General features: G+C 44.3%; 1 long non-coding RNA gene across 2 annotated transcripts in view; it reads right to left on the reverse strand.

Annotated features, from left to right (window-relative positions):
• LOC143963484 (uncharacterized) overlaps nt 1-24,230 on the reverse strand; it is a 74,704-nt gene extending 50,474 nt beyond the window's left edge. For both annotated transcript variants that reach the window (XR_013270975.1, XR_013270976.1), the window contains exon 1: nt 23,911-24,230. This is a non-coding gene — a long non-coding RNA (uncharacterized LOC143963484). The remainder of the gene's footprint in view (nt 1-23,910) is intronic.
• Between the last annotated feature and the right edge of the window lie 3,302 nt (nt 24,231-27,532).

The raw sequence follows: 27,532 nt of genomic DNA on the forward strand, positions 1-27,532 counted from the left end.
GCTGTTAATAATCCCTGGCTGTCCTAGACCAGATTGTGCTCCCCATTATATGAACTTCTCAAGCTACCAATTTTATTTTCAAAATAGTTGATGTGTGCCCTGGGGTAGAAAGGCTTTGCAAATTCCAGCAGTTTCTCCAGCGTTGCCTTCTTTATTTTGTTATCAGCCAGAATAAATGGAGATTTTTTTTGGAAAATACTTACCTATGTGTTTTTTTTTCAACTAGGGCAGTTTGTTTGTGAGTAGGCAGGTACACTTCAAAAATACCATGTCAAATTAACAAGGGACACCAACCAACCTCCTTGAGCTTTAAAAAGACAAGATAATAATGTTGTTGTGTAAATTTGACACACATAAAAAAAATGATGGGGATGACTAGAAAATAATTTCAAAATATTCCAAAAAAAAAGGAGTTCTTGGTTAAAAAAAAAAAAAATACGCAAGAAAAAAAATCCAAACATTATTATGGAGATCTGGCTTTAAAAAAAAAAAAAGATTATTCATGAGATCAGGAGAAATAATAAAGTTTGTGAGAACTCTGTGTGAATATGAGCAGCAAAATAACTTAATTCTTCCAGCATTGTAAATAAGAAGAGAATGTGCTGCATTAAACTATTAAAACAAATTCATCGTAATGATTGTGCTATGTCCATTACGAACGGTAGTTTTACCAGGCCGTTCACTTCCGTCTCATAGTTGAGAATTGCATCGGAATTGCATACACATGAAAGAATTTTTGGATAGGAACTTTTTCCGACCAAAAAATAGAGAACATGCTCTTAATCTTTTGCTGGCTGAAATTCCGCCAGCAAAAGTCCAATGGAGCATACACACGATCACATTTTCCGACCAAAATCTCTCATCATTTGTATCATTTAATTTACATTCAAAGATTTGCATCATTTAATTTACAGAACATGCCCACAACTTTGAAGATTTTTTTTTTTTATTGTAAAGCAAACAACAAATAACAGAAAAAGTCAATGTGCATAATTATTCACCCCCCCCCCCCCCCCCCCCCCAAAGTCAATATTTTGTAGAGCCACCTTTTGCAGCTATCACAGCTCGCTTTGGATAAGTCTCTATGAGCTTGCCACATCTAACCACTGGGATTTTTGACCATTCATACTCGCAAAACTGCTCCAGCTACTTCAAGTTGGATGGTTTGCACCTGTGAACAGCAATCTTTAAGTATGACAACAGATTTCCATTGGATTGAGGGCTGGGTTTTGACTAGGTCATTCCAACACATTTACATATTTCCCCTTAAACCACTCAAGTGTTGCTTTAGCAGTGTGTTTGGGTTAATTGTCCTGCTGGAAGGTGAACCCCCGCCCTAGCTTCAAATCACACACAGAGTGGTACAGGTTTTTCTCAAGAATATCCCTGTATTTAGCACCATCCATCTTTCCCTTAACTTTGACCAGTTTCCCAGTCCCGACTGCTGAAAAACATCCTCACAGCATGATGCTGACACCAACATGTTTCACTGTGGGGATGGTGTTGTTTGGGTGATGTGATGTGTTGGGTTTGCGCTAGACATAGCGTTTTCTTTGATGGGCAATTTTAGTCTCATCAGACCAGAGCACCTTCCTACATACATTTTTTCGGAGTCTCCCACATGCTTTTTTGCAAAACGTGCCATTTTGTTTTTTGCTAAAAGTAATGGCTTTCTTCTGGCCACTCTGCCATAAAACTCGACTCTCTGGAGCATGCGGCTTATTGTCATCCTATGTACAGATACTCCACAACCTGCTGTGGAACTCTGCAGTTTCTCCAGGGTTAACTTAGGTTTCTGTGCTGCCTCTCTGATTAATGCCCCTCCTTGCCCGCTCCATGAGTTTTGGTGTGCAGCCGTCTCTTGGCAGGTTTGCTGTTGTGCCATGTTCTTTCCATTTGGTTATGATAGATATGATAGATAGATAGGTTATGATCCCTAGGTGCTTCTAGGGATCATCAAAGATTTGGATATTTTTTTTATAACCTTACCCTGACTTGTACTTCTCAACAACATTGTCCTTTACGTGTTTGGAGAGTTCCTTGGTCTTCTTGGCAGTGTTTGGTTAGTGGTGCCTCTTGCTTAGGTTTTGCAGCCTCTAGGGCCTTTCAAAAAGGTGTGCATATGTAATGACAGATCATGTGACACAGATTGCACACAGGTGGACATCATTTCACTAATTATGTGACTTCTGAAGGTAATTGTTTGCACCAGAGCTTTTTATAGGCTTCATAAAAAATAGTTTTATGTATATATTTTTCTAATTTTACTTCACCAACTTAGCCTATTGTGTTCTGATCCATCACATACAATTTAGAATTAAAAAAAAACATTAAACTAAAGGCTGTAATGTAACAAAATAGGTAAAAAGCCAAGGGGGTGAATACTTTTGCAAGGCACTGTATATGTTAAGCGCTGCGTAAATGCATTACAAAACCTCTTCCAATATCTCCTTGGAGCAAGAGATAGTCGAATGTACAATCTTATGAAGTTCTTGAAACTCTGCAATGTCTCTGGTATCGCTTATATACTGTAGCCCTGTCTCGGACTTTGATAGATTAAATATACTATACTGCATCTCCTAAATTGTTTATTGCCTCTCTTGGTTTGGTTTGAGGGCTCAGTTTTCCTTTGTGACTACTTTTTTTTCCCTGCTTGGCTGTGTAACCGTATTAACCATATTCTCTGTAAACAAAAATAAAGAATTAAAAAAAAAAAAATTAGATGACGTACTTCTCATACATGCACACGGGAATTTATTCATCCTGTCACAGCGAGAATGTGCAGTTCATTATACCTTCTAATGAAGTTTGTAAGCAAGCAGGGAAGAATCTTTTATTACAGAAAAGACATAGCTGCAATTTTATTTTTTAGATAAGGTTCCATTTCGACATGCTTAAAAAAACACAATGTTTATTGCAGATATAAACCTGTCAGTTTGCTGTATCTGCAAGAAAAATGATAGAACGTTCTGTTCATAACCATTAGAGTGCAAAACACAATGGTAACATGCTGTACTCTGCTCATTTCCTGTGGCTCTTATACTGAATGTACAACTAAGATGCTTGCATTGTGTGACGGAAGGATGAAACCATGAGGCATATAACTGGGAACAGGTTAAGTAAACCAAGCAGGAAGATAATTGGCGATAAAGACAGCAAGAGCTATGATTGTGAGCTAGTGATCTGCTATGCTCCACATTCCCATGCTTCCTGAATCTGTCAGCAGATGCTCTAAAACCCTTCATTTTTTTCCTATTATGTCTGTAGAAGACCTGCCTCCCACTGCTACCCAGAAAACAATGTTAAAAACAGACAATTATGTGACCAAATACTCCCTCTATTAATTTGCTAGCGCATCTGTTTATCGCCTGTCCATATATCTGCCAAAGACTGTGACCCTGAAGAAATGCATACTTCCATGTTCCGTGTTCTGAATTTCAAATTCTGTATTCTAAATTCCTAATTCAGTGTTCCAAATTCCAAATTCCGTGTTCTGAATTCCAAATTCCAAATTCCGTGTTCCATATTCCAAATTCCGTGTTCCTTGTTCCGAATTCTAAATTCCGTGTTCCGAAATTCCAAATTCTTAATTCCAAAACCCGTGTTTTGAATTCCAAATTTCGTGTTCTGGATTCCAAATTTCGTATTCCAAATTCTGTATTCCAAATTCCATATTCAAAATTCCATATTCAAAATTAGGTATTCAAAATTCCATATTTAAAATTACAAATCCTGTATTCAAAATTCCATGTTCCGAATTCCAAATTCCGTAATCCAAATTCCGTATTCCAAATTATAAATTTCAAATTCCGAATTCCAAATTTCAAATTCTGTGTTACATGTTCCAAATTGGAACTGTGTTCCAAGTTCCGAATTTCACAGTTCCATATTCCAAATTCAGTGTTCCGAATTTCTAATTCCATGTTCTGAATTCCAAATTCCGTATTCCAAATTCTGTGTTCTATGTTTCGAGTTTCAAATTTCGAATTCCAAATTCCAAATCTTGTGTTCCATGTTCCAAATTTATGAATTTCAAATTTTGTGTTCCATGTTCGAATTCCATATTCCAAATTCTGTGTTCCGTGTTCCATGTTCCGAATTCCAAATTCTGCATTGTGTTTTCCGAATTCCAAATTCCGTGTTCAATGTTCCAATTCCAAATTCTAAATTCTGTGTCCCATGTTCCAAATTCCGTGTTCCATGTTCCAAATTCCGTGTTTCATGTTTCAAATTCCATGTTCTATGTTTCGAATTCCAAATTCCATGTTCTGAATTCCAAATTCTATGTTCTGAATTCCAAATTCTGTATTTCGTGTTTCAAATTCCATGTTACATGTTCCAAATTCTGTGTTTGAAATTCCGTATTCAAAATTCCATGTTTCGAATTCCAAATTCCATATTGCAAATTCAGTATTCCCTGTTCCGAATTTCAAATTCCGTATTCCGAATTTCAAATTCTGTGTTTTGAATTCCAAATTTCAAATTCCGTGTTCCAAATAACAAATTCCGTATTCCACATTCCAAATTCCAAATTCTGTGTTCTATGTTCCGAATTTCAAATTCCGTGTTCCAAATTCCAAATTCTGTATTCTGTGTTCCAAAATTCAAATTCCATATTCCGATTTTTAAATTTCAAATTCTGTGTTCTGAATTCCATTTTTCTGTGTTCCGAATTCCAAATTACGTGTTCCATGTTCCAAATTCCAATTTCCAAATTCCGTGTTTCATGTTCCAAATTTTGAATTCCAATTACCTTGTTCCATGTTCCAAATTCCAAATTCCGTGTTCCGCGCTCCAAATTCCGTATTCAAAATTCCATGTTCAATGTTCTGAATTTCAAATTCCAAATTCCATATTTCAAATTCAGTGTTCCGAATTTCAAATTCTGTGTTCCAAATTTCAAATTCCGTGTTCCAATTTCCATATTCAAATTCCGTGTTCTGATTTCTAAATTCTGTATTCTGTGTTCAGAATTCCAAATTCCGTGTTCTATGTACCGAATTCCAATTTTCCAATTCCAAATTTCAAATTCTGTGTTCTAAATTCCAAATTCCGTGTTCTATATCCCTCCATTGTTCCAAATTTCAAATTCTGAATCCTGTATTTTATGTTCTAAATTCCAGATTCAGTGTTCCAAATGACAAATTCCGAATTTCAAATTCCATATTCCAAATTCTGTATTCCGAATTCCGTGTTCCATGTTCCGAATTCCGTGTTCCATGTTCCGAATTCCAAATTCCGCATTGTGTTTTCCGAATTCCAAGTTCCATATTCAGAATTCCAAATTCTGTGTTTCATGTTCCAAATTCCCAATTCCATATTCCAAATTCAGTGTTCCATATTCCGAATTCCAAATTCCGCATTGTGTTTTCCGAATTCCAAGTTTCGTGTTCAGAATTCCAAATTCTGTGTTCCATGTTCCAAATTCCAAATTCCATATTCCAAATTCAGTGTTCCATGTTCTGAATTCCAAATTTCAAATTCCGTGTTCCAAAATCCAAATGTCAAATTCCATGTTCCGAATTCCAAATTTCTAATTCCATGTTGCAAATTCCAAATTTCTAATTCCGTGTTTCTGTGTTCCGTGTTCCATGTTCCGAATTCCAAATTCTGCACTGTGTTCCAAATTTCCAAATTCCATGTTCCGATTCTCAAAAGTCAAATTCTGTGTTCCGTGTTCCGAATTCCAAATTCTGTGTTACGTGTTCCAAATTCCATGTTAGGTATTCCATATTCCGAATTCCAAATTCTGTTTTCCAAATTCCAAATTCCGTATTCCATTTTCAAAATTCCAACTTCCGTGTTATGTATTCCGAACTCCAAATTCCGTATTCTGTTTTCCAATTCTGTGTTACCTATTCTAAATTCCAAATTCTGTATTCCGATTTCCAAATTCCATGTTCAGAATTCCAAATTCCCTGTTCCGAATTCAGTATTTACAATTCCAAATTCCAAATTTCCGTGTTCCAAATTCCGTTTTCCAAATTCAGTGTTCTGTGTTCCGTATTCCACATTTTAAATTCTGAATTCCATGTTCCAAATACCAAATTCCAAATTCTGTGTTCCAAATTCCGAATTCCATATTTCACGCTCTAAATTCCAAAATTCTGTGTTTCAAATTCCAGATTCTGTGTTCAAAATTCCGAATTTCAAATTCCGTGTTCTATGTTCCGAATTCCAAATGCTGTATTCAAAATTCCGTGTTCCATGTTCCAGATTCCAAATTCCATGTTCCGAATGCCAAATTCCAAATTCTGTGTTCTGTGTTTGAAATTTCCAAATTCAGCGTTCCGATTCCCAAAATTCTAATTCTGTGTTCCATGTTCCGAATTCCAAATTCTAAATTCCAAATTCGGTGTTGCGTGTTCCAAGTTCCATGTTACGTATTCCGAATTCCAAATTGCGTGTTACCTTTTCCAAATCACAAATTCTGTATTCCGATTTCCAAATTGCGTGTTCCGAATTACAAATTCTGTGTTACGAATTCTGAATGACAAATTCAGTATTTACAGTTCCAAATTCCATGTTCCAAATTCCGTGTTCTGTGTTCCGTATTCCAAATTTTAAACTCCGAATTCCAAATTCCATGTTCTGAATTCCAAATTCCAAATTACATGTTCCAAATTCCAAATTTTATGTTCTGAATACCAAATTCCAAATTCCGTGTTCCAAATTCCAAATTCCATATTTCGCATACTAAATTCCAAAAATTCTGTGTTCCAAGTTCCAGATTCCGTGTTCCAAATTCCGAATTTAAAATTCCGTATTCCATGTTCCAAATTCCGTGTTCCATGTTCTGAATTCCGAGTTCCATGTTCTGTGTTCCAAATTCCAAATTCTGTGTTCCGTGTTCCGAATTCCAAATTCTCTGTTCTGAATTCCCGGGCTGCTTTTATTGAGCACATATTTAGCTATGAAATCCTAAAATTAAAAGCTGTAGATAGATCTATGCCCAGTATGCTTGCATAATTCTAAAATAGTTTGGAAAAAACTTCAAGGCATCTGTCAAGTGGCCAGAGTTTATGGATCATTGGGCATTATGGTGGATATTGTTCAACTGCATTCTCCTTCAATTTTGATGGATACAAAGCATCTACTAAAATTAGCTCCAGCTTTAACTGGTAGCGGTCCTACCTCCCAACTTTCTGAGATGGGAATAAGGGACACATATTAGCAAAAGTATGTAGGCATAGGACACACCCCCTGCCATGCCTCCTTAAGTGAGGATTATACCAAGAAAAGATTGGTTGAAACCCACAAGTGCTTTTTGTTACCACTACTATACCTTTATATTGTCATTTGCAATTTACAAATTCAGCATGTTAGAAATTGGATGAAAGGTTTATCACTGGGAAACACTATTTGAAAGATAAAGTGAGCATTTTATATACAACTATATAGATCAGATCAAAATGAGGGACAAATGAGGAGGAAAGAGGTACAGAGGGACTTAGTTCGAAATCTGGCCCAGTCCCTCGAAATCAGTGACAGTTGGGAGCTATGGGTAGCGGTTGATTTAGTAAAGGGGTCGACAAGGGGTTTGTTTTACTAAAGCAGTATAGGCTGTTCACTCAGCAAAGTTAATGCTCTTCTCAACATAGAAAAAATTGTGAATTTATGTTCACTTCAACCATTTAAATGATATAAAATCCAAAACCAATTTTTCTTGCACTTGATTGGATATCAAAAGTAAACACAGCTTCATCTTTTTTTACTATACAAAGTGAACATGCTCTGCTGCTATAGTAAGTATGCCCCATGTTCACTTTGCAAGCTAAATGATTACTTAGCTCAGTAAACAAGATGAAGCTACAAAAATCTGGCTTTCTAATTTTGCTTGAGTATTAAAAGTATGAACATAACTTCACTGTATTCCCTAGCTAAATTAGTATTTTCTGCTCCTTTAGTAAATCAACCTAACAATTTATAGGTACCGTATATACTCGAGTATAAGCCGAGATTTTCAGCCTCTTTTTTGAGGCTGAAAGTGCCCCCCTCGGCTTATACTCGAGTCATCGCTGTCTGCCCGCTCGATCAGCGTGTCGAGCAGACAGACAGCGGCCATTCTATGATTCAAAAGCCGCGCCTCCGGCTCCGCCTTCGCCTGTGATAGGCGGAACACTGAATTTCCCAGCAGCCTGTGTTCCGCCTATCACGGACGTCGTATCATCCTCGTACTACGGACGAGGATGATACGACGTCCGTGATAGGCGGAACACAGGCTGCTGGGAAATTCAGTGTTCCGCCTATCACAGGCGAAGGAGGAGGCGCGGCTTTTGAATTTTACAATGGCCGCCGACGAAGAGGGCACGGGACGGGACGGGACGGGACGGGACGAAACGAAGGCAAGGCACGACACGGGACGGGACGGGACGGGACGAAGGCAAGGCACGGCACGACACGGGACGGAGGCTCGGGACAAAGGCTCGGGACACAGGTAGGCTGGACACACACACACACACACACACACACACACACACACACACACACACACACACACACACACACACACACACGGATGGAGACACACACACACGGATGGATGGATGGATGGAGACACACACAGGGATGGATGGATACACACACACAGGGATGGATGGATGGATGGAGACACACACACACAGGGATGGATGGATGGATGGATGGAGACACACACACACAGGGATGGATGGATGGATGGATGGAGACACACACACACAGGGATGGATGGATGGATGGACACACACACACACAGGGATGGATGGACGGACACACAGGGATGGACGGACACACAGGGATGGACGGACACACAGGGATGGACGGACACACACACAGGGATGGACAGGCATGTCTCACCCTCGGCTTATACACGAGTCAATAAGTTTGCCAGTTTTTTGGGGGGTAAATTGGGGGCCTCGGCTTATATTCGGGTCGGCCTATACTCGAGTATATACGGTATATTTCATAGAGATATAATTTATGCCTCATGAACATTGTGTGTCAAAGATGGCACTTTTAATGGCATTTGATATTTTTTTTCTGCCTCTATGTGCACCGTTTAGGAGATATTTACTTTAGATGCAGAATGTGTCAGTGATATCACCAACATATTCGCTCTGAAGGAAGGCATACCCATGCTGTTCTTACAGAGCCGTGCCGTAAACAGAGTGACGTCATCGCCGGCTCGGCCATTCATATTGGCAATCTCACAAACCCAGAAAGAAGACTTGTGAAGATGGAAACACCTTCATCAGTGACAGCACGCTGCTGGAGAGCTTTGTTTTCTTACAGGTAAGTCTGTCATAATGTGCTAGTATGTGATGCATACTAGCGTATTATGACTTAAGCCGCGTACACATGGGCGGACTGTATGGCCTACTTAGTCCGTCATACAATCCGACGGACAGTCCATCCTACTTTCGAATGAACGGACTTGACCACACACGGATGCACAAACAGTCCGTCGAAAGCTTGCGCGATGACGTGTACAGCGCGTACGACGGGACTAGAAATAGGAAGTCCAATACACAGCAATGCAACCTTTCGCCGTGTAAATCCTTTCTGAGCATGCGCCATTCTTAGTCCGTTGAACTAGCCTACTGACGAGCAGATTGTCCGCTGAAACCAAAGTATGACGGACAGAATTTCGAAAAATCCGAAATACTTAGTACGCCAGACTGCACGCTGAAAAAGTCCGCTGAAGCCCACACACGAGTGGACTGTCTGCTGAAATGTGTTTCGACGGACTAAGTAGGCCATACAGTCCGCCCATGTGTACGCGGCCTTAAACTGCCCAGGGTCCAATTGTTTTTATTGTTTGCAGTTTACTACCACTTTAATATTCTGGCCAATGGAATGAATGAATGCCCAAACGCTTGACATGCCTAAGAGCATCTGCAAAATTTGGCTTTAGACAGAACAAAAGGCATGCAGAAGAGCTGGGCAAATACCCAGTGTGCATAAGATCTTACGTTGGGTACACACGAGCCGTAAATCGGACAAAAACTATGCAGAAACTGACTGACATTCAGCCATGTATACAGCTCTTTGTCGGACAGACCATTGTGAGACTGGCTTCTGTCAACCAAGGATACTGGAAAACCAGCATCCAATCTGCGCTCACAGCTAATGACAGTCCCCCTGTCATAACACAATAGCTCAGTGGGGGAGATTGCTGCGCTGGCATTGCATAGTTAGTATGCAACCTCTGTTTTTTTTTCAGCCTGCTTGGTTGAACAAAAGAAAACTTAACGTGTATGCCAGGCTTTAGGGGGTGTTTTTAGAAGTAACATATGCCCACAATAGGGCAGTTTCTGCATACTGTTATGTAGCAATCTAAAGAGCACAGTATTTGAAATGTAAGATTAACTTTGGTACAGGTACACCCTTCTCAGAGTACCTCCTTCCAAGTCATAGACAGAGAAAATTTCTTTCCTGCAACCACAGGTTGCAGAAAAGAAAATCGCTTGGTTCCCCCCATCAACACTGAGTGAGTAATCCCTCCCGCTGAGCCATTGTGTTGTGCGTCCCTCCCAGTAGAACACAGTGATTTTAGCTAGTGGCTTTAAGAGCTGTTAGCAATAATCACATGTAAAATCTGAAAGGCTGGTTGTACCCAAGTTGATTGATTAATCAACTTGGGTACATTCAGCCTGTCCATACATAGTTTGAATCTCGCCCGGTCCTGTTGAACCGGCTAAGATTTGAGCTGTCTCACACATCCCTGATTCAGCAAGATATCCCTGCCTAGATCACCTGGTGGGCTTGTTGAAAGGCTTCCCAGCTGTGCCCACGTGAATGCCCTGCCCAGCATATTCCTTTGTACTTCCAAGAATGAGCAGCAAAACTTTACAGAAAATGTGTTTTTTTTAGCAAAATACAAAAGTATGTTACAAAAGTATGTTAGCTCTGTGTAGCTGTTACTTTGGTGCATACAGTTGCAACATAAATAGTAATGCAGTCTGGTCTTGTGATTTTGATCTTGTGTCAATTAGGGTACCCTTATACAGATCTTGCTCTAAATGCAGCACAAATTACTTCCCTGGCTGCATCAACTAATTTTGTGAAGGGTGATTGGGGGGCGGGGGGAACCATACTCTGATAGCAATGTGTAATTAAAGTGTTACTAAACCCACAACAGTAAAATCAGTCTGTGTATGCAGTAAAGCATGCTAGTTGTACTTACTGTGGAACCTAAGACTTCTGCATTGTGTAAAAAGGATGTTTGATCCTGTCATCTCTGATCCTTCTCTTCTTTTACTGTCCCCAATCCATTTGGTGATAGAACAGAGTCAGTTTGGCGCTAGAGAGTTTTTTTTCTTTTGGGGAGCGTGCATGTGATCAGCACAGGTCCAACCAGCACTGTCCAGACAGAAAGTCATGCAGCCCCATAGTACAGTCAGAGTATAATGAAAACTCCTCCTACAAGCTTTAACCATTGCTTGGCCAGACACTCACAGAAGTCACAAGACTGCTCTAACTGCTGATGAGAAAAGGTATTTAGCAATTTATATTTACTAAAATAATTGCATTTCCATATTCTGTGTACAGTGGAGACCAGATAGTAAATGCAGGGTCTTGGGTTTAGTAACACTTTAATTTCAAATGGCCTGTTAAAAATAATAACCATAATGAATGAAACCTGGAAGTCTACTACTATACAAAGTTGTATCATATGCCATAAAATGCCCCAGCAGCTTACCTTAAAACGAATCACAGATGTAACTACACCCTTCCAATTGTCAATGCCAGGTTTCTCAAACTACTATACATATGTGGATTCAATGCATAAATTACACTGAGTATAAATGCCCTTATTTTTAGGATTATTGGGGTATGGTATATATCTTCATAACATTTTATGTCCCACTTGATCTGTACTGTGAATGTTGGTTTATATTAAAATAAAAAATGTAATCAGTCAGTTTTGGCCCAAGCTGTCAGAGCTGGAAAGTGCATATTGCCAGGAGTTAATCTTGGCTGTTTTGCTTCCGGAACAGAGCAGGAATGTAGTTCAGGCTCGGAAGTGTTAGAAAGGTGCTTGTATTGATCTATTGTGTAATGGCTTAACCTCCAGAGCATGTTACATTAACCTCTTCCCTGTCAGGAACACAGAGAGCTGTAGTATAGATCTAGGCTGCCCTTGAAATATTTGTTCTAGTTAAAACCACTCAGACAGACACATGCACAATCCTTTCATTTTAGACTATCCAGCACAGAGGTCAATTTTTCGAATATACTGATTTTCTGCAAACAGAAAAACTGGACCGTTTGGGCAAAATCATTTCAAGTGAATAATTTTATGAATGTGATCCAGTCCCTACTAGTGATGGCCGAACGGTTCGCCCGGCGGTCGTTTCGCGGCGAATTTCCGACATTCGCGGTCCGCACGTTCGAACGCCTTTTTCCGTCGTTCGCCGCGGCGGACTTACGTGTTTAATGTATACAAGAACTTTAACCTTTGGTGACACGTTTATCATGTGATACAGGACAGCCAATTGAGACATGACAGCACATGGACACTTGTACATTCCCCCTAACCTATAAATACACCCGATCCGGTGGCCATTTTACATTCTTTCTTCTGTTAAGATAGGGACAGGTTCCTGTGTGGAGTAGGGAGAGATAAACCACTAGCTATTTGGTACACAAAAGTTCTTTTCAGGACTGGTATAGGTGTTAGGTGTTGATAGGTTTGCTGTGCTGCTGATTCTTGCAGCAGCCTGAGTGTCTTTTGTTAGTTTAGAGAAAGGGAAAGGACGGTGTATGCTACAGGGACAGCCAGATTAGTCTTTCATCATCATCATCATCATCATCATCATTAGCTGTTACTATCAAGGTCCACAAAAGAGCTGTTCCAGTAACCACTAATCGTTCTCTTTTTTTGCCAATTTGTATAGGGACAGGAAGGAAGCAGTGTTGTCAGGCAGTGAGGGTAATTTTAAAGACTTGCTGTTATTATTAGTTCCACAAAGGTTCTTTTCAGGACTGGTATCAGTGGTACAGTAATAGGCTTGTACATGTATAATATTCTTTCTTCCAAATATAGAAAGGATATTATACTTGACTGCTGCCCTTCTGCTGCAGTCTGCTAAACATTCACAACTCACTTGTTCCACAAAAGTTCTTATAAGGACTGGTAACTTGGTATAGGGTGCTACGGTACATAGGCTTGAGTGCGGTACAGTCTGCTGTTCTGTAAGGACCGCTATCGGTCCACAATAGATAGGGTTGACGTGCACCACTGCTGACCGCTGCCCTATACTGCAGCAGTCCTTCAGCGGTATAGGGACTGACGTACAGTCTGCTAATCACTAACACACAACCTGCTTGTTCCACAAAAGTTCTTATAAGGACTGGTAACTTGGTATAGGGTGCTACGGTACATAGGCTTGAGTGCGGTACAGTCTGCTGTTCTGTAAGGACCGCTATCGGTCCACAATAGATAGGGTTGACGTGCACCACTGCTGACCGCTGCCCTATACTGCAGCAGTCCTTCAGCGGTATAGGGACTGACGTACAGTCTGCTAAACACTAATACACAACCTGCTTGGTCCACAAAAGTTCTTATAAGGACTGGTAACTTGGTATAGGGTGCTACGGTACATAGGCTTGAGTGCGGTACAGTCTGCTGTTCTGTAAGGACCGCTATCGGTCCACAATAGATAGGGTTGACGTGCACCACTGCTGACCGCTGCCCTATACTGCAGCAGTCCTTCAGCGGTATAGGGACTGACGTACAGTCTGCTAAACACTAATACACAACCTGCTTGGTCCACAAAAGTTCTTATAAGGACTGGTAACTTGGTATAGGGTGCTACGGTACATAGGCTTGAGTGCGGTACAGTCTGCTGTTCTGTAAGGACCGCTATCGGTCCACAATAGATAGGGTTGACGTGCACCACTGCTGACCGCTCACCTATACTGCAGCAGTCCTTCAGCGGTATAGGGACTGACGTACAGTCTGCTAATCACTAACACACAACCTGCTTGTTCCACAAAAGTTCTTATAAGGACTGGTAACTTGGTATAGGGTGCTACGGTACATAGGCTTGAGTGCGGTACAGTCTGCTGTTCTGTAAGGACCGCTATCGGTCCACAATAGATAGGGTTGACGTGCACCACTGCTGACCGCTGCCCTATACTGCAGCAGTCCTTCAGCGGTATAGGGACTGACGTACAGTCTGCTAATCACTAACACACAACCTGCTTGTTCCACAAAAGTTCTTATAAGGACTGGTAACTTGGTATAGGGTGCTACGGTACATAGGCTTGAGTGCGGTACAGTCTGCTGTTCTGTAAGGACCGCTATCGGTCCACAATAGATAGGGTTGACGTGCACCACTGCTGACCGCTGCCCTATACTGCAGCAGTCCTTCAGCGGTATAGGGACTGACGTACAGTCTGCTAAACACTAATACACAACCTGCTTGGTCCACAAAAGTTCTTATAAGGACTGGTAACTTGGTATAGGGTGCTACGGTACATAGGCTTGAGTGCGGTACAGTCTGCTGTTCTGTAAGGACCGCTATCGGTCCACAATAGATAGGGTTGACGTGCACCACTGCTGACCGCTCACCTATACTGCAGCAGTCCTTCAGCGGTATAGGGACTGACGTACAGTCTGCTAATCACTAACACACAACCTGCTTGTTCCACAAAAGTTCTTATAAGGACTGGTAACTTGGTATAGGGTGCTACGGTACATAGGCTTGAGTGCGGTACAGTCTGCTGTTCTGTAAGGACCGCTATCGGTCCACAATAGATAGGGTTGACGTGCACCACTGCTGACCGCTGCCCTATACTGCAGCAGTCCTTCAGCGGTATAGGGACTGACGTACAGTCTGCTAATCACTAACACACAACCTGCTTGTTCCACAAAAGTTCTTATAAGGACTGGTAACTTGGTATAGGGTGCTACGGTACATAGGCTTGAGTGCGGTACAGTCTGCTGTTCTGTAAGGACCGCTATCGGTCCACAATAGATAGGGTTGACGTGCACCACTGCTGACCGCTGCCCTATACTGCAGCAGTCCTTCAGCGGTATAGGGACTGACGTACAGTCTGCTAAACACTAATACACAACCTGCTTGGTCCACAAAAGTTCTTATAAGGACTGGTAACTTGGTATAGGGTGCTACGGTACATAGGCTTGAGTGCGGTACAGTCTGCTGTTCTGTAAGGACCGCTATCGGTCCACAATAGATAGGGTTGACGTGCACCACTGCTGACCGCTCACCTATACTGCAGCAGTCCTTCAGCGGTATAGGGACTGACGTACAGTCTGCTAATCACTAACACACAACCTGCTTGTTCCACAAAAGTTCTTATAAGGACTGGTAACTTGGTATAGGGTGCTACGGTACATAGGCTTGAGTGCGGTACAGTCTGCTGTTCTGTAAGGACCGCTATCGGTCCACAATAGATAGGGTTGACGTGCACCACTGCTGACCGCTCACCTATACTGCAGCAGTCCTTCAGCGGTATAGGGACTGACGTACAGTCTGCTAATCACTAACACACAACCTGCTTGTTCCACAAAAGTTCTTATAAGGACTGGTAACTTGGTATAGGGTGCTACGGTACATAGGCTTGAGTGCGGTACAGTCTGCTGTTCTGTAAGGACCGCTATCGGTCCACAATAGATAGGGTTGACGTGCACCACTGCTGACCGCTGCCCTATACTGCAGCAGTCCTTCAGCGGTATAGGGACTGACGTACAGTCTGCTAAACACTAATACACAACCTGCTTGGTCCACAAAAGTTCTTATAAGGACTGGTAACTTGGTATAGGGTGCTACGGTACATAGGCTTGAGTGCGGTACAGTCTGCTGTTCTGTAAGGACCGCTATCGGTCCACAATAGATAGGGTTGACGTGCACCACTGCTGACCGCTGCCCTATACTGCAGCAGTCCTTCAGCGGTATAGGGACTGACGTACAGTCTGCTAAACACTAATACACAACCTGCTTGGTCCACAAAAGTTCTTATAAGGACTGGTAACTTGGTATAGGGTGCTACGGTACATAGGCTTGAGTGCGGTACAGTCTGCTGTTCTGTAAGGACCGCTATAGGTCCACAATAGATAGGGTTGACGTGCACCACTGCTGACCGCTCACCTATACTGCAGCAGTCCTTCAGCGGTATAGGGACTAAGAGTTTTGTCACAGGGTCATTTAAAAAATGACATGCAGAGGAAGAGGCAGGCCCTTCCGCAGGGGTGGTAGGGGTAGGGCAGGAGCAACAGGCTTGAGCCAAAGTGGGAAGTTGCAGAAGGTGCGTTCAATTACTTTAAAGGATGCACCAGACTTGGTTGAGTGGCTCGCTCAGCCTTACTCTTCTGCACCCTCCTCATCCTCTCGATCTGCACCCTCTTCTTCACTCTCTGCTATGTGCACCCCCAAAGACACTACCACCAACAACACGACCACCACCACCACCACCACATACCTTCCGCTTGAGTCACTGGAATTATTTTCCGATCCATATCAAGAGGACATTTCTGATGCGCAGCCACTCTTGGTATTGGATCAGGAAGAGGAGGTAGCAACAAGCGCTACTCAGCAGTCTGACGCCAGTACCCAGATCAGCCCAAGGAGGAGGTTGGTCCCCGGTGTTGCTGCCTACTCTACTTATAGCGGTGGGGAAGGTGACGTTGATGATGACGTGTCTAGTGATGTCACGTGGGTGCCCACAAGAGAGGAAGAGGAGGGGAGTTCAGAGGGAGATATGGACCAGCAGATAGGGAGGAGAAGCAGCAATGACTTACATTGCACAGCAGGGACAAAGCAGACTGCAAATGTATCAGGAGCGAGTCATCGACCATGTACGGTCACATCTGGCGCTCCCAGGACACCGGCACATGGCTCCGCAGTGTGGGCTTTTTTTAACGTGTCCGCTGCTGACAATAGCGTTGCCATCTGCAATCTTTGCAGTCAACGCGTTAGTCGCGGTAAGCCCAATACTCACCTAGGGACGACCGCCTTAAGAAGGCACATGAGCAGCCATCACCGAGCCCAGTGGGAGCAACGGAACACACAAAGCCACACTGCAGGCTCTCACCGTCCAGCCTCGTCTTCTACTTCTCCTTCTCCTCTCTCCTCACAATTGTCCTCCACTCCACCTTCCATCACGCCAAGCTCACATTTTTCTGCAAAAAGGCAGGCTTCCGTGGGCCTAATGTTTGAGCGTAAAAAAATGATGACGCCGGATAACCCTCTTGCCCAACGGTTGGCGGCTGGCTTGTCAGAACTCATAGCCCGCCAACTACTGCCATATAAACTGGTGGACTCGGAGGCCTTTCGCAAATTTGTGGCCATTGGAACACCACAATGGAAGGTCCCAGGAAGGAAGTATTTCTCAGAGAAGGGCATCCCAGAGCTATATGGCCATGTTCAGCGGCAAGTGAATGTATCTCTGGCACACAGTGTCGGTGCCAAGATACATCTGACCACAGACACGTGGTCTAGCAAACACGGGCAGGGAAGGTATATCAGTTTTACTGCCCACTGGGTGAACCTTCTGACGGCCGTCAAGCATGTAACCCGTGGCACCCGTGTAGATTTGGTTTTACCGCCACGGATTGCATGCAGGCCTGACTCTTCTTCTCCTCCTCCTACTCCATCCTCCTCCCTCTCCTCCTCAGCTGCCTCCTCCTTTTCCGCTGCTAGCGTCTCTTCCACTGCACCGCCCAAGCTCCCCAGAACCTATTCCACATGCCAGGTGAGACGTTGCCATGCCGTGCTGCGTCTGTTGTGCCTGGAAGCAAAGAGCCACACTGGCCCGGCACTCCTTTCAGCTTTGCGTTCACAGGCAGATGAGTGGCTAACACCGCTCAATTTGACAGTTGGTAAAGTGGTGTGTGACAACGGTGCCAATCTGCTTAGCGCATTGAAACAGGGCAAAATCACGCACGTGCCGTGCATGGCACACGTCTTAAACTTGGTCGTGCAGCGATTCCTTGTCAAATACCCTGGGGTCCAGGACATCTTGCGGCAGGCAAGGAAAATCTCGGCCCATTTCAGAAGATCTTACACGGCCATGGCTCGCCTTGCTGACATTCAGCGGCGACACCATCTGCCGGTCAGACGTCTTATTTGCGATTGCCCGACGCGATGGAACTCAACCTTCTATATGCTTGATAGGCTGCTCCAGCAGAAACGTGCAGTTAACGTCTACCTGTATGAACTCTGCGAAAGAAACGGTTCTGGGGAGCTGGGTTTTTTTTCACCGCGCCAGTGGCTGCTCATGCGCGACACATGCAGACTTCTGCGGCCATTTGAGGAGATCACCAAACTGGTCAGTCGCAGCCATGGCGCCATCAGTGACATGGTACCTTATGCCTTCTTTCTGGAGCGTGCATTGCGTCGTGTCATTGATCAGGCTGTGGAGGAGCAGGAGCGGGAAGATGAGGAAGTCGCAATGCTGGATGAATTCCCAGGGGGGGCTACTCTATCTGAGACAAGTCAACAACAGGAGTCTGATGAGGAGTCAGAGGAGGATGGTGCCGGGGCGGATGAGCAGGAGCAAGAAGAGCATGCTTTAAACCTTTCTGGGATCCCTGTTGTGCGAGGATGGGGAGAGGAGAATGAAGAGGACGACATTATCCTGGATGATGAGCAGGAGCCAGGCCACCACACCGCTTCCACTTTAGTGCAAATGGGGGCCTTCATGCTCCAGTGTTTTAATAGGGACCCCCGTATAAAAAGCATGAGGGTCAAGGACCAGTACTGGGTGGCAACGTACTTAGACCCCCGGTACAAACACAAAATGGCGGAAATGTTACCGCCGTCGCAGAGGGCTGTCAGAATGCAGCACTTCCAGGCCTTGCTTCGAGAAATGCTGCATTCTGCTTTTGCGTGCGCTGGCAGAGGAGCAATTCCCACTCCCAGAGAAGGATTTGCGGGTACCAATCCAACAGCGCCTGCAAGAAGAGGCCGGTTTGAAGATGTGTTGGTGACTTCGGATATGAGGTCATTCTTTCAGCCGACCCATCGACAGGTGTCATCCGGATCCAGCATCAGGGAACGCCTAGACCGTCAGGTGTCCGACTACATTGGGTTAACGGCCGATGTGGACGCTCTGAGGAGTGATGAACCCCTAGACTACTGGGTGGGCAGGCTTGACCTCTGGCCAGAGCTTGCCCAATTTGCAATCGAACTGTTGGCTTGCCCCTCATCCAGTGTCCTGTCCGAAAGGACGTTCAGCGCAGCAGGGGGGATTGTGACCGATAAGCGTACTCGCCTAGCTCACCACAGTGTTAACTACCTCACATTTCTAAAAATGAATGAGGCATGGATCTCGGAGGAATTCAACACATGTGATCAGTAGACCATGTATATGTCTATAAACAATTTTTGGAATCAAGCACACAGACCTTCTTAATTCATTTGGCTCACTTCCCTGACCCAAAAAAGCACACCGTACTATATGCCCCTACCCTCCTCTTTGAAGAGGTTGAGCGGTGTCATATTTCTACTGGGGCTGCTTATTATGAGGGGTTCCCACCATCCCTGTGCTGTGCTGACTTCCTCCTGGGTGTTCTTATTATGAGGGGCTCCCACCATCCCTGTGCTGTGCTGACTTCCTCCTGGGGGTTCTTATTATGAGGGGATCACACCATCCCTGTGCTGTGCTGACTTCCTCCTGGGGCTGCTTACGGTGCTGCTGTCAGCGCTGTATGTCACGGAGCTGCTGTCAGCGCTGTATGTCACGGAGCTGCTGTCAGCGCTGTATGTCACGGAGCTGCTGTCAGCGCTGTATGTCACGGAGCTGCTGTCAGCGCTGTATGTCACGGAGCTGCTGTCAGCGCTGTATGTCACGGAGCTGCTGTCAGCGCTGTATGTCACGGAGCTGCTGTCAGCGCTGTATGTCACGGAGCTGCTGTCAGCGCTGTATGTCACGGAGCTGCTGTCAGCGCTGTATGTCACGGAGCTGCTGTCAGCGCTGTATGTCACGGAGCTGCTGTCAGCGCTGTATGTCACGGTGCTGCTGTCAGCGCTGTATGTCACGGAGCTGCTGTCAGCGCTGTATGTCACGGAGCTGCTGTCAGTGCTGTATGTCACGGAGCTGCTGTCAGCGCTGTATGTCACGGAGCTGCTGTCAGCGCTGTATGTCACGGAGCTGCTGTCAGCGCTGTATGTCACGGTGCTGCTGTCAGCGCTGTATGTCACGGAGCTGCTGTCAGCGCTGTATGTCACGGAGCTGCTGTCAGCGCTGTATGTCACGGAGCTGCTGTCAGCGCTGTATGTCACGGAGCTGCTGTCAGCGCTGTATGTCACGGAGCTGCTGTCAGCGCTGTATGTCACGGTGCTGATGTCAGTGCTCTGTATTACGGTGCTGCTGTCAGTGCTCTGTATCTCCTGCACCCTCTTGTTTGCCTACCCTGGTCCCTGACCTTCCCTCTCCTCCATTGCCTTCATTAGCTCCATAGTCCTGAATTGTCAGAACAATTTCCCAAATAAAAAAAAAATGCTTGTAGTTATCGATCCCAAATTCACCTCATACATGTATTATGCTATTGTCCAGGTGGTGGGACTACGTGCTACCCCCTAATAATTACCCCGTGGCCGCAAATTCGACCTAAAGGTTTGCGAAATTCGCCTCCCATTGAAGTCAATGGAGCCCGCGGCGAACGGTCGTTTTCGCGAACGTTTGTGTCCGTTCGCGTTTCGCGTTCGCGAAACGTCCCGTCGGAAGTTCGTCCATCACTAGTCCCTACTACAAAACTAGATGTTCCCATATATCATCTTATTACAAATAACACATTTAACTTTACATTTGTGTCTAGTACAAGGCTTTTTAGAAGATGAAATAATATTGTAGGTGCAGCACTTTCCTGTAAACATATCAAATAGAGTCCTTTTCAATAGGATGTTAAAACGTCCAAAATCTGGGGTCCAACCCATGTGATTTCCACACATAAGAAGTGCTGTAAAGGTCCTTCACCAAGTACACACTGACCCTTACCCTCAGTAGATGACCGCTCTGTATATAGTAGTCAAACAAGCTCAGTTAACCCAGCTCCAAGCCACCATATTCACAGGGACATCAGATGTCTGTAACCCAATCGACATAAGGAACTCCGCCAAAGCAAGACCACAGAGCATGCGGGGTTGAGGATGGGTAAAAAACACTTCATGTGCAGTATTACTGAAATGTATTTAAAAATTTGCCAAAGTACTTAAAAACATAAATTGTACAAATCGCATGTCAATCCATATATTCTCAAGAATGTTTCCAACCATTAAGATGGCTGACTTCCACTGCGTGGCAACGGCATGTCATCAAGCTCCATCCAACACATTTCGTCATAAAGACGTCATCGGGGTGATGTTTACATTTTATGTTTGTGAGTATTTGGGCAAATTTTTTAATACATTTTGAGGGTAAGGGTCAGTGTGTGCTTTGCTCTTGGTGGATGACCTTTACAGCACTTCTTCTGTGTGAAATTTGCATGGGTTGGATCCCGCATTTTGGAACTTTTAATATCCTATTGAAAAGGACTCTATTTTATATGTTTATGGGAAAGCGCTGCATCTACAATATTATTTCAATTGTTTAATCACAAGAGTGTGTTGGGCTGAAACAACCTCTGGCTTTTATAGGTCTTGGCTATTCCAACAGGAAGCTCTTTCTGAAATAATTTCTGTCTGTGTCAATCTAGGGGTTTTGAGCGTTCCTGACCATCTTTGTTCCAGCTCTCCATGCTGCATTTTCCATTATTAAAAAAAAAAATTCAACAGGGAGAGTAGGACCCTCTCACAATATGTACAGCAGATGTGCACACTCAGGGTCTCAAGTACAGTTTACCTAAGTGTATAGGAAAGTGTCAGGTGGTTTAGCTTTCTAGCATGTGGCAAAAACTGTTGATTACAAATGCCGAAGACAAGAAAAGGATAAGGGAAAATTGTAAAAATATTAACGTTTTACAGTCGCAAAAATACTGTAAAATATCACGACTTCTATTTGAAATGGGTAAACAGGAGGTTTTTTGAAATTGGTAATGGTGCAAAATACAAATTTTATGTGCAATAACCACTGAAACCAGAAACCAGCTGCCATTAGTACAACTATACTAAATTGCTCCTTGGGCCTTCCTTCTGTTGGCCATGGCAATATTTTTTACTAATATTGCAGATCGTATTCTTATTCTGAGCCACTAGACCAGGAGTCTCCAAACTTTTCAAACAATGGGTCAGTTTATTGTCATTTCGGCTTTAGGGGGCTTGATTGTGGCCAGTGGGAGTAGAAAATGTCCCAGGCCCAGCTTCAGTGAGAATAAGCATTGCCTCAGAGTTGGTAGTCACTAGGAGGAGGCATGCCCCATCATTGTTGTCAGTGGAAGGAATAGTTCCCCACCAGGAATAGTGCCCTACCATTGGTCTCAGTAGGAAGAATAGTGCCCCACCAGGAATAGTGTCCACCGTTGGTGTCAGTGGGCGCAATAGTGCTCCAAGCGCTGGACAAAGGCTAGCAAAGGGCCGTGTTAAGAGACCAATGCACTAGACTATAAAAAAACTCTCTCATTAAACAAAGTTCTTTCTTATTACTCAACTTTCTGGGGCAAACATTTTATAATGGGATACAGTAAATGTAACCCCTATTTATATTCTTCTTAAAGTGTAACTTCCTAAAGGGGAATTCTCCAGGAGAATTATAAGCATTGCAAGGAATTTAGAAGACTAGTGCACATTCTTCCTCATTGCAGTGCCCTTTTCAAAAACAAAATTATATTTCTAGTCATACATAGCTTAAATTTCACCTGATTTCTGCTTATTTAGACAAAATTTGAACTGTGGGTGGCCCTGTAAGCTGGGTGCAAAATTGTTAGTCAAACAATTCACTGTTCAGATAGTCAGAAGGCTGCATGTGAAGGCTGTCTGAATGCAATAGCCTGCAGGTGGAGATTCTTCTATTAACAGGATTTAGTATGGATAAGAAAGTCAAGTAATTCCTCTTGTTTAGACCATGAGGCTGAAAGAGACCAATTTAGCCATGTATGGATAGCTTAAGTGAGATGATCTGCAACATTGCTGTCCCTTTACATATCTTTGAAAATATTTCACTGGATATGACAAATTGAATACATGGGGATGCCTGTAATTTTAGTTAAACCTGTGTGCAGATATTTGGGAAATAATTTTTTCTTTAACTTAAACCTTTCAGCTAAAATGTCTGGATAGAGCCCTTGAATATGGTTAGCTTCTGTTAAATTTTTGTTTCTATGTCTCTATTAAAAGAAAAGCTGTGACACAGGCAAATCCAACGTACATTTTTGTAAGAGGGGGTAAGGGTTAGTATTTCTGATACCTTTGTTATTGCATTGTGTCCCTTCCTGTCCTGATGACAACTACATCCCCCATTTTTGTACAGTTGTCACTTAGGCAGAAAAATAGAAAGAAATATCCAACCGAGTCACAGAGAGACAATAAAAATGCATTTCTAATTCTTACCCACTCAATTAAAACAAACAAAAAAATGGTTGGAATAAGGCTTAATGGTAAGATAATGGGGAAGAGGTTTTCCTCAATGTGAAACTTTTCACTATGTTATCATACCTCACTTCCACATTACAAATTCCCATGTCTGGCTGAGAGTGGAAGTGATATTTAGCAGCCAATATATACATGAAGGTATAAGATTGCACTGCCCAAATAATGTGACAATTAACAAACTACAGTCAATAGAATACAAATACCATCTACCATGGCAGATAAATATTAGTGCAAAAAACTTACGTAGTTAAAATCCAAAACAAAAAGAAAAATTAAAAAAGAGGGAAAAGGAAAAAATCCTAAAAGTCCAAATAAAAAGTCCAGTATATTTTCTTCACAGAAGAATAACAATAATATATAAGAAACTCCTAGATCCCTTTTGTGCTCCAACAAGGCATGCACTAGTGTTCCGCCACCAAGTGAAATGGATGCTCACCTTATTACAAGACCCTTAGCTGGGCCAACACAGCTTTTGAGAGGATAATGTCTCACACACCAAGCACTGATCGTCCTCTTTGGACCTCCATAATTAGTATACCAGCTCCAATAAGTATAGCTCCGCAAAGTGCTGTAGAGTAGATGTTGTTTTGCAGTGTTTTCATATGTTTCCAGCTTTGCTGTAATCATTTAACTCTGTTTCCCAATAACCTGCATCTGGGAGAGCTGCTGCTGGACAACAAGGTGGCTGTCACATGTTACATGATGCAACCTCTCCTGAAACTCCACAACATCCGACAGCCAAATCTTCACCTCTTTTCCTTGCTCCAGGAAGGCTAAGAACTGCTTCTCTACCAATGTCAGCATGTGATGCCTTAACTCCATGTAAGTCGTTTAATTTATATATCTATATATAGATCTATATATATATAGATCTATATATATATAGATATACTGTATATATAGCTATATATATACATACATATATATATATATATATATATATATATATATATATTTAGCAGCAAATTCAGTAAAGGTTCTCACATTAAAAAATATAAATATATTCTGCAGATCTTAGGAAATAAATCCAAAAGGTCTACATAACTGCTTGTAAAGGTAAATGTTGCCCATAGAATACAACAGAGCAGAGACTATTTACATTCTACAACTTTGGCAAAACTTATCACTTTGGCCGCATAACTGACCTTCAACAAACCAAACGTGATTTGCTTCCTATTTGCGATAAGATATATGTTAACATTGACATCGCCCAATCCAATTCTTAATTCCATGTTCCTACAGGCCATGTATTGCTGAAGGTCCTGTACACAAGCTGGACCAAGTCAGACATTCAACTGTCAATCACTCCTAACCTGTCAACTCAATAAAATCCCCAATGTGTCTTAAATTGGAGCATAGTGCCTTTTACCTAAACATTTAACCATTTCATAGGAACACTGAGCTTTGTTTTCTACCGTTATATAAGTTATTGTAGGGTTGCCAGCTGTCCCTTATCCACAGAGAAAACATTGTTAGCAAGCACTGCAGGTGGTAGCTATAGCCCTCCTCCCTGCTGTAAAAATCTTTAAAAGAGGTCAAAGCTCTCCACAACTCTGCCCCAAGTTACATCACCAACTTAGTGTCAAAAGATCACACAAGATGTCCTCTTTGCTCCTATTCCTCTCTAACATCCTTGTCACCTCCTCCCAATCTTCCTTACAGGATTTCTTCAGAACTTCTCACGTCCTCTTGATTCCTCTTCCCTAATCTCTCTAGCTATCCCCTACTCTGTCCAATAATCACTAAAAAATTATTTCATCCGGGAAGCCCTTCCTTCCTCCACTGAGAGAGGACCCCCCCCCCCCTTTATTTTTTCCTTTATTATAGAAATAGTCATGAATAAGATCTAAAACCTAAATAAGTACAACGTAGACACCCTCTAACAGAAGGTTGAATCACAGCAGGAATTTGGAGATTTGGAGGAGGCTGCACATGGGGCAACTTTTGCCCTGCATGCATTCATCACTGCCCCAGGACCAGGCAAAGATTGCGGTCATGTGAAAGTCTAAAGCCGCGTACACACGGGCGGACTGTCTGGCCTACTTAGTCCGCCGAAACACATTTCAGCGGACAGTCCGCTCGTGTGTGGGCTTCAGCAGACTTTTTCAGCGTGCAGTCTGGCGGACTAAGTATTTCGGAATTTCCGTAATACTGTCCGTCGGACTCGCATTTCGGCGGACAATCCGCCCGTGTGTGTGCCAGTCCGCCGTACTTTTGAAATGAGCGGACTTTTCCCGGCCGGAGAAAAGTCCGCTCATTTCGAGCGGGTATCCAGGTAGGCGGGGCCCGTGAAGGAGACGTCGTTGGCCCCGCCGCCTGGTATGGACTTAAAGGGGAACCCCAACGCCGAAAAAAATCGGCGTGGGGGTCCCCCCAAGTCCACAACAGACCCTTGTCCGAGCACGCAACCCGGCCGGCCAGGAAAGGGGGGCGAGCGAGCGCCCCCCCCCCCCCTCCTGAGCCGTACCAGGCCGCTTGCCCTCAACATGGGGGGTGCCTTGGGGAAGGGGGGGCCGCGCGGCCCCCCCACCCCAAAGCACTTTGTCCCCATGTTGATGAGGACAAGGGCCTCTTCCCGACAACCCTGGCCGTTGGTTGTCGGGGTCTGCGGGCGGGGGGCTTATCGGAATCCGGGAGCCCCCTTTAATAAGGGTGCCCCCGGATACCGGCCCCCCACCCTATGTGAATGAGTATGGGGTACAATGTACCCCTACCCATTCACCTGTAAAATAAAAGTACCAAAAAAAAAACACAACACACGAGATAAAATACTTTATTGCACAGCTCCGGGGGTCTTCCGTCTTCGGGGGTCTTCTCGCCGGACTCCTCCGCTATCTTCTTGTAGCTCTTTTGCTAGCGGAGGAGTCCGGCTTTCTTCCTCGCCACCGGCCTCTTCTCCCGACTTCGGGGGTCTTGTCCCCCTCTTCGGTTCTTCTGCCGGGCGGTGTCACATGGCTTTATGTCACATGGGTTGGTCACATGGGTTGATGTCACATGGGGACTATGACATCGTAAGGGGGCGGGGTCACCATGTGACACCAACCCATGTGACATAAAGCCATGTGACACCGCCCCTTGTCCCTATATAAGTGGCCGCGCAGTGCGTCCCTGGCATTCGGGCCGGAGAGATCGTTGAGGCAACATCTCCTGGAGAAGAAGAAGAAGAAGAAGAACGGAAGGCGGCGGCGACGGCGGCGACAGAAGACCGGGCCACCGCCTGTAAAAGAGCTATAAGAAGGCGCGGTGGCCCGGCAGAAGAACCGAAGAGGGGGACAAGACCCCCGGAGTCGGGAGAAGAGGCCGGCGGCGAGGAAGAAAGCCGGACTCCTCCGCTAGCAAAAGAGCTACAAGAAGATAGCGGAGGAGTCCGGCGAGAAGACCCCCGAAGACGGAAGACCCCCGGAGCTGTGCAATAAAGTATTTTATCTCGTGTGTTGTGTTTTTTTTTGGTACTTTTATTTTACAGGTGAATGGGTAGGGGTACATTGTACCCCATACTCATTCACATAGGGTGGGGGGCCGGTATCCGGGGGCCCCCTTATTAAAGGGGGCTCCCGGATTCCGATAAGCCCCCCGCCCGCAGACCCCGACAACCAACGGCCAGGGTTGTCGGGAAGAGGCCCTTGTCCTCATCAACATGGGGACAAGGTGCTTTGGGTTGGGGGGCCGCGCGGCCCCCCCTTCCCCAAGGCACCCCCCCATGTTGAGGGCACGCAGCCTGGTACGGCTCAGGAGGGGGGGCGCTCGCTCGCCCCCCTTTCCTGGCCGGCCGGGTAGCGTGCTCGGACAAGGGTCTGTTTTGGACTTGGGGGGGACCCCTCACGCCGATTTTTTTCGGCGTTGGGGTTCCCCTTTAAGTCCATACCAGGCGGCGGGGCCAGCGACGTCTCCTTCGCGGGCCCCACCTACCTGGAGACGCGCTCGAAATGAGCGGACTTTCCTCCGCGTGTGTGGGCGAGTCCGTTCATTTCAAAAGTAGGGCGGATAGTATGGCGGACTTAGTACGCCGTATTAGTCCGCTCAAAAAGTGGTGTGTGTGGTCAAGTCCGTTCATTCGA

The sequence above is a fragment of the Lithobates pipiens genome, unplaced genomic scaffold (assembly GCF_037356315.1).
Source record: "Lithobates pipiens isolate NorthernLeopardFrog02 unplaced genomic scaffold, aLitPip1_a1.2 Scaffold_8, whole genome shotgun sequence".
Classification (NCBI taxonomy): Eukaryota; Metazoa; Chordata; class Amphibia; order Anura; family Ranidae; genus Lithobates; species Lithobates pipiens.